At 35.7% G+C, this 8,549-nt stretch overlaps 2 long non-coding RNA genes across 2 annotated transcripts; both read left to right on the top strand.

Moving 5' to 3' along the window:
• Positions 1–1,857: 1,857 nt before the first annotated feature.
• Positions 1,858–7,393, top strand: LOC121813548. Its single transcript, XR_006053763.1, has 6 exons — positions 1,858–1,926; positions 2,016–2,059; positions 2,452–2,528; positions 2,748–3,088; positions 5,736–6,053; positions 7,134–7,393. It is a non-coding gene; the product is annotated as an uncharacterized LOC121813548 (long non-coding RNA).
• LOC121813549 lies at positions 4,376–5,332 on the top strand. Its single transcript, XR_006053764.1, has 4 exons — positions 4,376–4,431; positions 4,521–4,564; positions 4,957–5,033; positions 5,253–5,332. It is a non-coding gene; the product is annotated as an uncharacterized LOC121813549 (long non-coding RNA).
• Positions 7,394–8,549: the final 1,156 nt, after the last annotated feature.

Raw genomic sequence — 8,549 nt, 5'->3', positions numbered from 1 at the left:
GAGAGATGCCAAGCACTCTTACTTCACAGTTCTATTATAGCTTTTACGCTCTGACAACTTTTGGCTGATTTAAACAACTCAGTAGTCGACTACTATGTACTGAGACAAAATAGCCTCCAGCCATCTGCTCAGTACAGTCCACTGAACAAAAGGGAGGGCAAATTTAGGAGTGTGGAGCAGAGGTTCTACACAGAGAGCCTTTTTCACTCAATTAAATGCCACCTAGCACTGCTCTGTCCACTGCACCACATCTGATGCAACTTCTCAGGTGAGGTTGGTCAGGGAGCTGGTCAGAAGTAAGAGTTCAGGAAACAGAGATACCACTGATCAACAAATCTGCGCTTTTTCTGTTTTTAAGGGGGAGATCTTGCATAGCTATGATGCATTGTTCCATTGGCAGATGTGCAACCTTTGTAATCTCATGTACTATATGAGGTGCCCTGTAAATTTACAGTTATCAAATGTAGTTGTTTCTATCTATTCTCCACAGCCAAGAAGATGTAATGCATTTTTGGAATAAACTATCTAATCGTCTGAAGGCCTTGTAGTGACAGATGAGCACAACAAATGATTTGAACTGCTCAATAGTTTGTGTTTTATTGTTGTATTTCTTATTTCACAACATGTTAAATGTTTTCCATGGGTGCCAGGTCTGAGTTTCAGTTTCAATATTCAATATTATTTGTCAATATTATTTGTATTAGTGTGTTTGTGTCAGGTCTGAACTGCAGGCAGCAATAATAAAGGCAGAATGTAATAAAAATGTATATATCATTCAACAAGTTACTCATCCTATATTTAATAATGCAACCCCATAGTGTGAGTTTTCATATGAACTACATCATAACATGCATGTTAAACAAAGTCCATGATTACTCAGAACACAGGATAGTTGTACACACACCTGAGTCTGCCTTAAAGAAGCTCAGGCAGCAGCAAAATACCAACATTTCCAATACAGTTTAATTTTAGTACATCAGAGTTTCTTGCTCTAATTTTTGTTTGCCTTAAATTCATTTTAGTGCGTAAGGTTTCCATCCTTACTGTCATGGTCCTGAGTCTGGTGATTCAGTGTTTATGTTTTTGATTATTAATATTCTTTATTTCAGTTAGTTTCTGGTTATACTTTAATGATTTTTAGATCTTATGTTTTGCACTGTGCCTCCTGAGTGTTGCATGTGAATTTACAGCCTCTGGTGTGTGACTGTGGGTGGTGATTTAGAAAGACATTTTTTAGTATGCATACTAAATCATTTGTTTTCTGAGCATAGATTACTTATTCTATACTAATCTATTCAGAAAGTCACAGGATCAATACCAGCACGGTGAAAGATTGGAAGTCAAAGCTTAACACAGGTAGTACACCGCACATACAACATGAAATGAAAACGCTCCTGCTCAGAGACAGGACAAACTAACCCCCGAAAACACTCCCACCTAGTGTCAACTTGTGTAACTGCCAAAGATGAAAAACATTAAATTCAGTTTCTGTAGGCTTTGATAGAAATTTTAATTTATCTGTGCACGTGACAGGTGAACACACCTATATTCATTAATAAGTAATATTGTACATATTATTTATTAATGAAATTTACACAACATCAGTCTTACTGTTACTGTTTTTAACTTTCAGTTTCTTGTTTAGAAAATAGAAACATTAATCTACTTTATTCCTTCAGCCAAATAATGAACATTATTACTAAGTGAATAGAAATGTTTACAGCACATTCAGTGGTGCAAGACGTGTTGTGGAGATCATGGTCAGAAAAGAAGGTGGTACTGTTAACAGGAACTTCTTGTAAAAGCATCTATCTAATATTCACACTCATACTTTTGTGTTATTTCCTCTTTTTACATCGCTTCCTGAACAGTTCTTAAAAAACCTCACATATGTAGAAATGACTTCTCTATGAAGCTCGTAAGAATGTAAGTTTTTATATCTTAAATATGGAAGAAATATCAAGGTTTTATGCAAAGCTAACATTTCTATCATTCTTTGATTCACTGCGATTTAGATTAAACATCATATTTGTCGAGGAAAAAGTTCCACAGGAAAAAGGTGAAGGATTTTCTTTTTCTCTCGTCTATCATGTTTATGAACATAACTTTTTGAAATAAGAGCTCTACGCTGGTATCTTAGCAGATTTTTTGAGGCTGAATAATTATCCTCGTAGTGACAGTAGTTACATGGGAACGCTGGGCTTTGCAAAATTACCATTACTGTCATAGTCACATATTTTAAAGATAATAATGAGCCCTGTTACTGAGTGAAAAAATGTGCTGTATCACGCTGTTATCTTGAGCTAACGCACTAAAAATATTCTCAAACATCATTTGAGAGTTTTAACAGAATAGATAAAAAAATAATTTACTTCACTTTTCACCATAACAGCTTGTCACTGGTAATGTTTAACAAATAATCATGTAAATTGTTTCATGTGCAAACTTCAGACTCCTTTAAACTTCACTTTTTTGTAAGAAGATGGCTGGAACTCTGACTTTTCTTCTCATTAGTTCTCTGCTGCAGGGTGAGTGAAAGAAAATCAGCATCATGTAAAGATTATTATTTAACATGAAACATCTACTAAACTACAAAGGGTGTCCAATTATTAAATATTTAACAGTAAAATATTTAGCATTTGTACCTGAATTAAACACTGAATAAAGGCTACAATAATTAAAACTGTACTGTTGCTGTAAATTAGTGTTTGCATTTCTTTTTTACAATTCATTGTGTTGTGTTTCAGGTGCACTGTGTGAAACGTTCAACATCAATATGCCACAGAATATAAAGGTTTTGAGAGGCTCCTGTGTGACCATCCCCTGCTCCTTTGATGTAGAGAGGAACCATAAAAATAACTTAGATGATACATGTGAAGCATATTGGAGTGATTCAACTTCATTTGACAGTAAAAATGCAAAACTAAAGCCAACTAAAGAAATGACAGGAGACTTAACAAAGAAAGACTGCACCACAACTTTCAATAATGCAAATCTTCTTCAAAGTACTAAATATTACTTCAGACTGGAGTGTAATAATACACTGAAATACACTTTTAAACAAGCTGGTGTAGACATTTATTCATAGGTAAGTTTTTATATCCATATAAAGATAATTCATGTGAATAAATGACACGAGTCAAGCTGCTTTGACTTCATTGTGAATTCACTGGATTTTACATATAAAAACCTGAAATGAATTACTGCTCATTTCTTTATTGACTGATCTTTTTGCCAGATGATCCTCCCTCACCGACTCTGACTCCATCCACACTGGAGGTGGAGGAGGGAGCCTCAGTGAGTCTGACGTGCTCTGCTCCAGCTCCAGCTCCATGTTGGTCTCATCCTCCAGCTCTGACATGGAGCCCTAACCTGGGTCAGAGTCAGGAGACACTGCAGGAGAATCAGGACAAAACTAAAGTCAGGACCTCTGTTATGAATTTCACTGCTTCCTTTTCCAATACAGTTTAATTTTAGTACATCAGAGTTTCTTGCTCTAATTTTTGTTTGTTTTAAATTCATTTTAGTGCGTAAGGTTTCCATCCTTACTGTCATGGTCCTGAGTCTGGTGATTCAGTGTTTATGTTTTTGATTATTAATATTCTTTATTTCAGTTCGTTTCTGGTTATACTTTAATGATTTTTAGATCTTATGTTTTGCACTGTGCCTCCTGAGTGTTACATGTGAATTTACAGCCTCTGGTGTGTGACTGTGGGTGGTGATTTAGAAAGACATTTTTTAGTATGCATACTAAATCATTTGTTTTCTGAGCATAGATTACTTATTCTATACTAATCTATTCAGAAAGTCACAGGATCAAGACCAGCACGGTGAAAGATTGGAAGCCAAAGCTTAACACAGGTAGTACACCGCACATACAACATGAAATGAAAACGCTCCTGCTCAGAGACAGGACAAACTAACCTCCGAAAACACTCCCACCTAGTGTCAACTTGTGTAACTGCCAAAGATGAAAAACATTAAATTCAGTTTCTGTAGGCTTTGATAGAAATTTTAATTTATCTGTGCACGTGACAGGTGAACACACCTATATTCATTAATAAGTAATATTGTACATATTATTTATTAATGAAATTTACACAACATCGGTCTTACTGTTACTGTTTTTAACTTTCAGTTTCTTGTTTAGAAAATAGAAACATTAATCTACTTTATTCCTTCAGCCAAATAGTGAACATTATTACTAAGTGAATAGAAATGTTTACAGCACATTCAGTGGTGCAAGACGTGTTGTGGAGATCATGGTCAGAAAAGAAGGTGGTACTGTTAACAGGAACTTCTGGTAAAAGCATCTATCTAATATTCACACTCATACTTTTGTGTTATTTCCTCTTTTTACATCACTTCCTGAACAGTTCTTAAAAAACCTCACATATGTAGAAATGACTTCTCTATGAAGCTCGTAAGAATGTAAGTTTTTATATCTTAAATATGGAAGAAATATCAAGGTTTTATGCAAAGCTAACATTTCTATCATTCTTTGATTCACTGCGATTTAGATTAAACATCATATTTGTCGAGGAAAAAGTTCCACAGGAAAAAGGTGAAGGATTTTCTTTTTCTCTCGTCTATCATGTTTATGAACATAACTTTTTGAAATAAGAGCTCTACGCTGGTATCTTAGCAGATTTTTTGAGGCTGAATAATTATCCTCGTAGTGACAGTAGTTACATGGGAACGCTGGGCTTTGCAAAATTACCATTACTGTCATAGTCACATATTTTAAAGATAATAATGAGCCCTGTTACTGAGTGAAAAAATGTGCTGTATCACGCTGTTATCTTGAGCTAACGCACTAAAAATATTCTCAAACATCATTTGAGAGTTTTAACAGAATAGATAAAAAAATAATTTACTTCACTTTTCACCATAACAGCTTGTCACTGGTAATGTTTAACAAATAATCATGTAAATTGTTTCCTGTGCAAACTTCAGACTCCTTTAAACTTCACTTTTTTGTAAGAAGATGGCTGGAACTCTGACTTTTCTTCTCATTAGTTCTCTGCTGCAGGGTGAGTGAAAGAAAATCAGCATCATGTAAAGATTATTATTTAACATGAAACATCTACTAAACTACAAAGGGTGTCCAATTATTAAATATTTAACAGTAAAATATTTAGCATTTGTACCTGAATTAAACACTGAATAAAGGCTACAATAATTAAAACTGTACTGTTGCTGTAAATTAGTGTTTGCATTTCTTTTTTACAATTCATTGTGTTGTGTTTCAGGTGCACTGTGTGAAACGTTCAACATCAATATGCCACAGAATATAAATGGTTTTGAGAGGCTCCTGTGTGACCATCCCCTGCTCCTTTGATGTAGAGAGGAACCATAAAAATAACTTAGATGATACATGTGAAGCATATTGGAGTGATCACTTTTTGAGAAGATGCAAAACTGCTGCAACTAAAGAAATGACAGGAGACTTAACAAAGAAAGACTGCACCACAACTTTCAATAATGCAAATCTTCTTCAAAGTACTAAATATTACTTCAGACTGGAGTGTAATAATAACTGAAATACACTTTTAGACAAGCTGGTGTAGACATTTTATTCATAGGTAAGTTTTTATATCCATATAAAGATAATTCATGTGAATAAATGACACGAGTCAAGCTGCTTTGACTTCATTGTGAATTCACTGGATTTTACATATAAAAACCTGAAATGAATTACTGCTCATTTCTTTATTGACTGATCTTTTTGCCAGATGATCCTCCCTCTCCGACTCTGACTCCATCCACACTGGAGGTGGAGGAGGGAGTCTCAGTGAGTCTGACATGCTCTGCTCCAGCTCCAGCTCCATGTTGGTCTCATCCTCCAGCTCTGACATGGAGCCCTAACCTGGGTCAGAGTCAGGAGACACTGCAGGAGAATCAGGACAAAACTAAAGTCAGGACCTCTGTTATGAATTTCACTGCTTCTCACCTCCATCATGGAAATAAAATCTCCTGCACTGCTGTCTACCAGAAACAAGATGGTAGCCCTGATGTCACTGCTGAAACAAGTTTAACTCCTGATATTTCAAGTAAGTTTATTTGTCTCTACTAATATGTCCTGCTATTGACTTACTTTTCTTGGCTTTGTTCAAATTAGATAAAACAGCTAGTAACGTAATGATTTTAGTTATTCTGCAATCATGACTTCTCTGGATTTGCAAAACATAATGGAGATTTAACTCCTAAATGTTGATAAATATACAAACCTTTCTTTTTAAATTGATTTCCTTGATGTATGATTGCCTTAATGATTAAAGTGAACTGCAGGTCTTCCTTTCTGAGAATATATGACCTAAAATATCCAGTAAAACATACAATTTCCAAGCAATATTGTTTACTTCTGTAGGAACTCTCTAATACTGGCTTAGAATAAAACAATTCTACATGTAATGAGTCACATTTGACAATTTTTTAAAGTTTTAACTACAATTTTTATTTTTTGTCATATTAACATGTAGGGTTTTTTAAAAAAAAAATTAGTTATTTCACTTTACGCATGTGTTTGTATACGTTTCAATTTCACTCTGGTGCTCAAACTGGAAAGTATTTGCAGAGCAGTTTTACTTTTGTCACTTGGCTTTATGGTCTGTAGTGGCACGTTCCATTAACAATTCAGTCAGAGTGCAAAAGAAGCTGTGATGTCTGTCTTTCATAATATTAAAGTGAACAAATTACCTTTCAATTTCATTAATATTCCTACTTTATTGATTACATGCCCTGACTATTATCCAAATAGAATTCTACTCGTATGATTGAATGGGGACACTGTGTACTGTGTGGAGTTTGCATATTCTTCCTGTCTGATTGGATTCTGTCAGGGCACTCTGGCTTCCTCCCACAGTTCAGAGATGTGCACAGGGTTTGGTTAACTAGTGATTGTTAACTGCCCGGACTTGAGTATATGAGTGTGAATGGGTATCTGTCTCTATATGTTAGTTCAGCAACAGATTAGCGACTGGTCCAGGGTGTATCCTGCCTCCTGCCACATGCCAACTGGGACATGCTCCAGTTCCCTAGCGACCCTGAACTGGAGAAGCAGAAAAAATGGAATCGACTGTAGTACAATATACAAATTATTGTAATGAAATTAAAAGCATTATCTTTTTCAGGTGGAACGTGGGGGATCACAATGCCACAGAATATAAATGTCGTGAGTGGAACCTGTGTGATCATCCCCTGCTTCTTTGACGTAGAGAAGAGCTATAAAAAAATGTTAGATCATACATGTGAAGCATATTGGGTCAAAGAAGGTGCAAAACTGCTTGCAACTAAAGACATGAGAGGAGACTTAACAAAGAAAGACTGCACCACAACTTTCAATAATTGAAGTCTTCTTCAAAGAAGTAAATACTACTTAGACTGGTGTGTGAATAATCACTGATCACACTTTTAAACAAGCTGGTGTAGATATTTCATTCATAGGTAAGTTTTTATATCCATATAAAGACAATTCATGTGAATAAATGACACTGAGTCAAGCTGCTTTACTTTGACATTGCGAATTTCTGGATTCAACAGAGCAAAAAATACATAACTTAAATTAATTACTGCTCATTTCTTTATTGACTGATGAAAATATTTCTTCCCACCACAAGATCCTCCTCACCGACTCTGACTCCATCCACACTGGAGGTGGAGGAGGGAGCCTCAGTGAGTCTGACGTGCTCTGCTCCAGCTCCAGCTCCATGTTGGTCTCATCCTCCAGCTCTGACATGGAGCCCTAACCTGGGTCAGATCAGGAGACACTGCAGGAGAATCAGGACAAAACTAAAGTCAGGACCTCTGTTATGAATTTCACTGCTTCTCACCTCCATCATGGAAATAAAATCTCCTGCACTGCTGTCTACCAGAAACAAGATGGTAGCCCTGATGTCACTGCTGAAACAAGTTTAACTCCTGATATTTCATGTGAGTTTATTTTTCTCTTCTCAAATGAAATAAATAGTAATAACGTTTAAATAGTAGTAGTAATGTATTTAGTAATAAATACAGTTATCTAGATCTGTTATTTATTCTCTCTAAGAGTAAAACTACATTTAGTCAGTCACATTTGACAGTTGCTTTTCACTTTACAGTTTTAAGTTTCAGAGTTTCACTTACTATATATAGTATCATGTATTTTCCCCAAGTTATGATATTTGTTTTGCGAATACACAACCAGTAAAACAGAATTATTAAAAAAAAAAATTCAGATAACTGTTATGTGATGTGAGAATGAGGCCCCAGTTCCAGACTCAGGCCACAGATAGTAAATAAAAAATCAACCTTTGTTCAGGTGTAGCAGAAAAATCCAGATGGTAGCCAATAAAGTCTTTGAATGCAAACCAGGACAAATGTGAGTGAGAAAATGAATATTCAACAGTTCCAATGCAACAAAGAAATGTGGGTAGATAGAGGCAATGAATACACACTCATTAAATATGGATGATGAACACAACTGGGTAAAGTGGGACTGTAGCTCAGGGGAGGTGAGGTTGGTTGGCTTTAGCTCAGGAGGGGTGGCTGGGGTGAGTGCAGCTCAGGGC

The sequence above is a fragment of the Haplochromis burtoni genome, unplaced genomic scaffold (assembly GCF_018398535.1).
Source record: "Haplochromis burtoni strain Fernald_Lab_line unplaced genomic scaffold, NCSU_Asbu1 Contig_1901, whole genome shotgun sequence".
Taxonomy (NCBI): domain Eukaryota; kingdom Metazoa; phylum Chordata; class Actinopteri; order Cichliformes; family Cichlidae; genus Haplochromis; species Haplochromis burtoni.
This window is presented reverse-complemented; position numbering and strand designations above follow the sequence as displayed.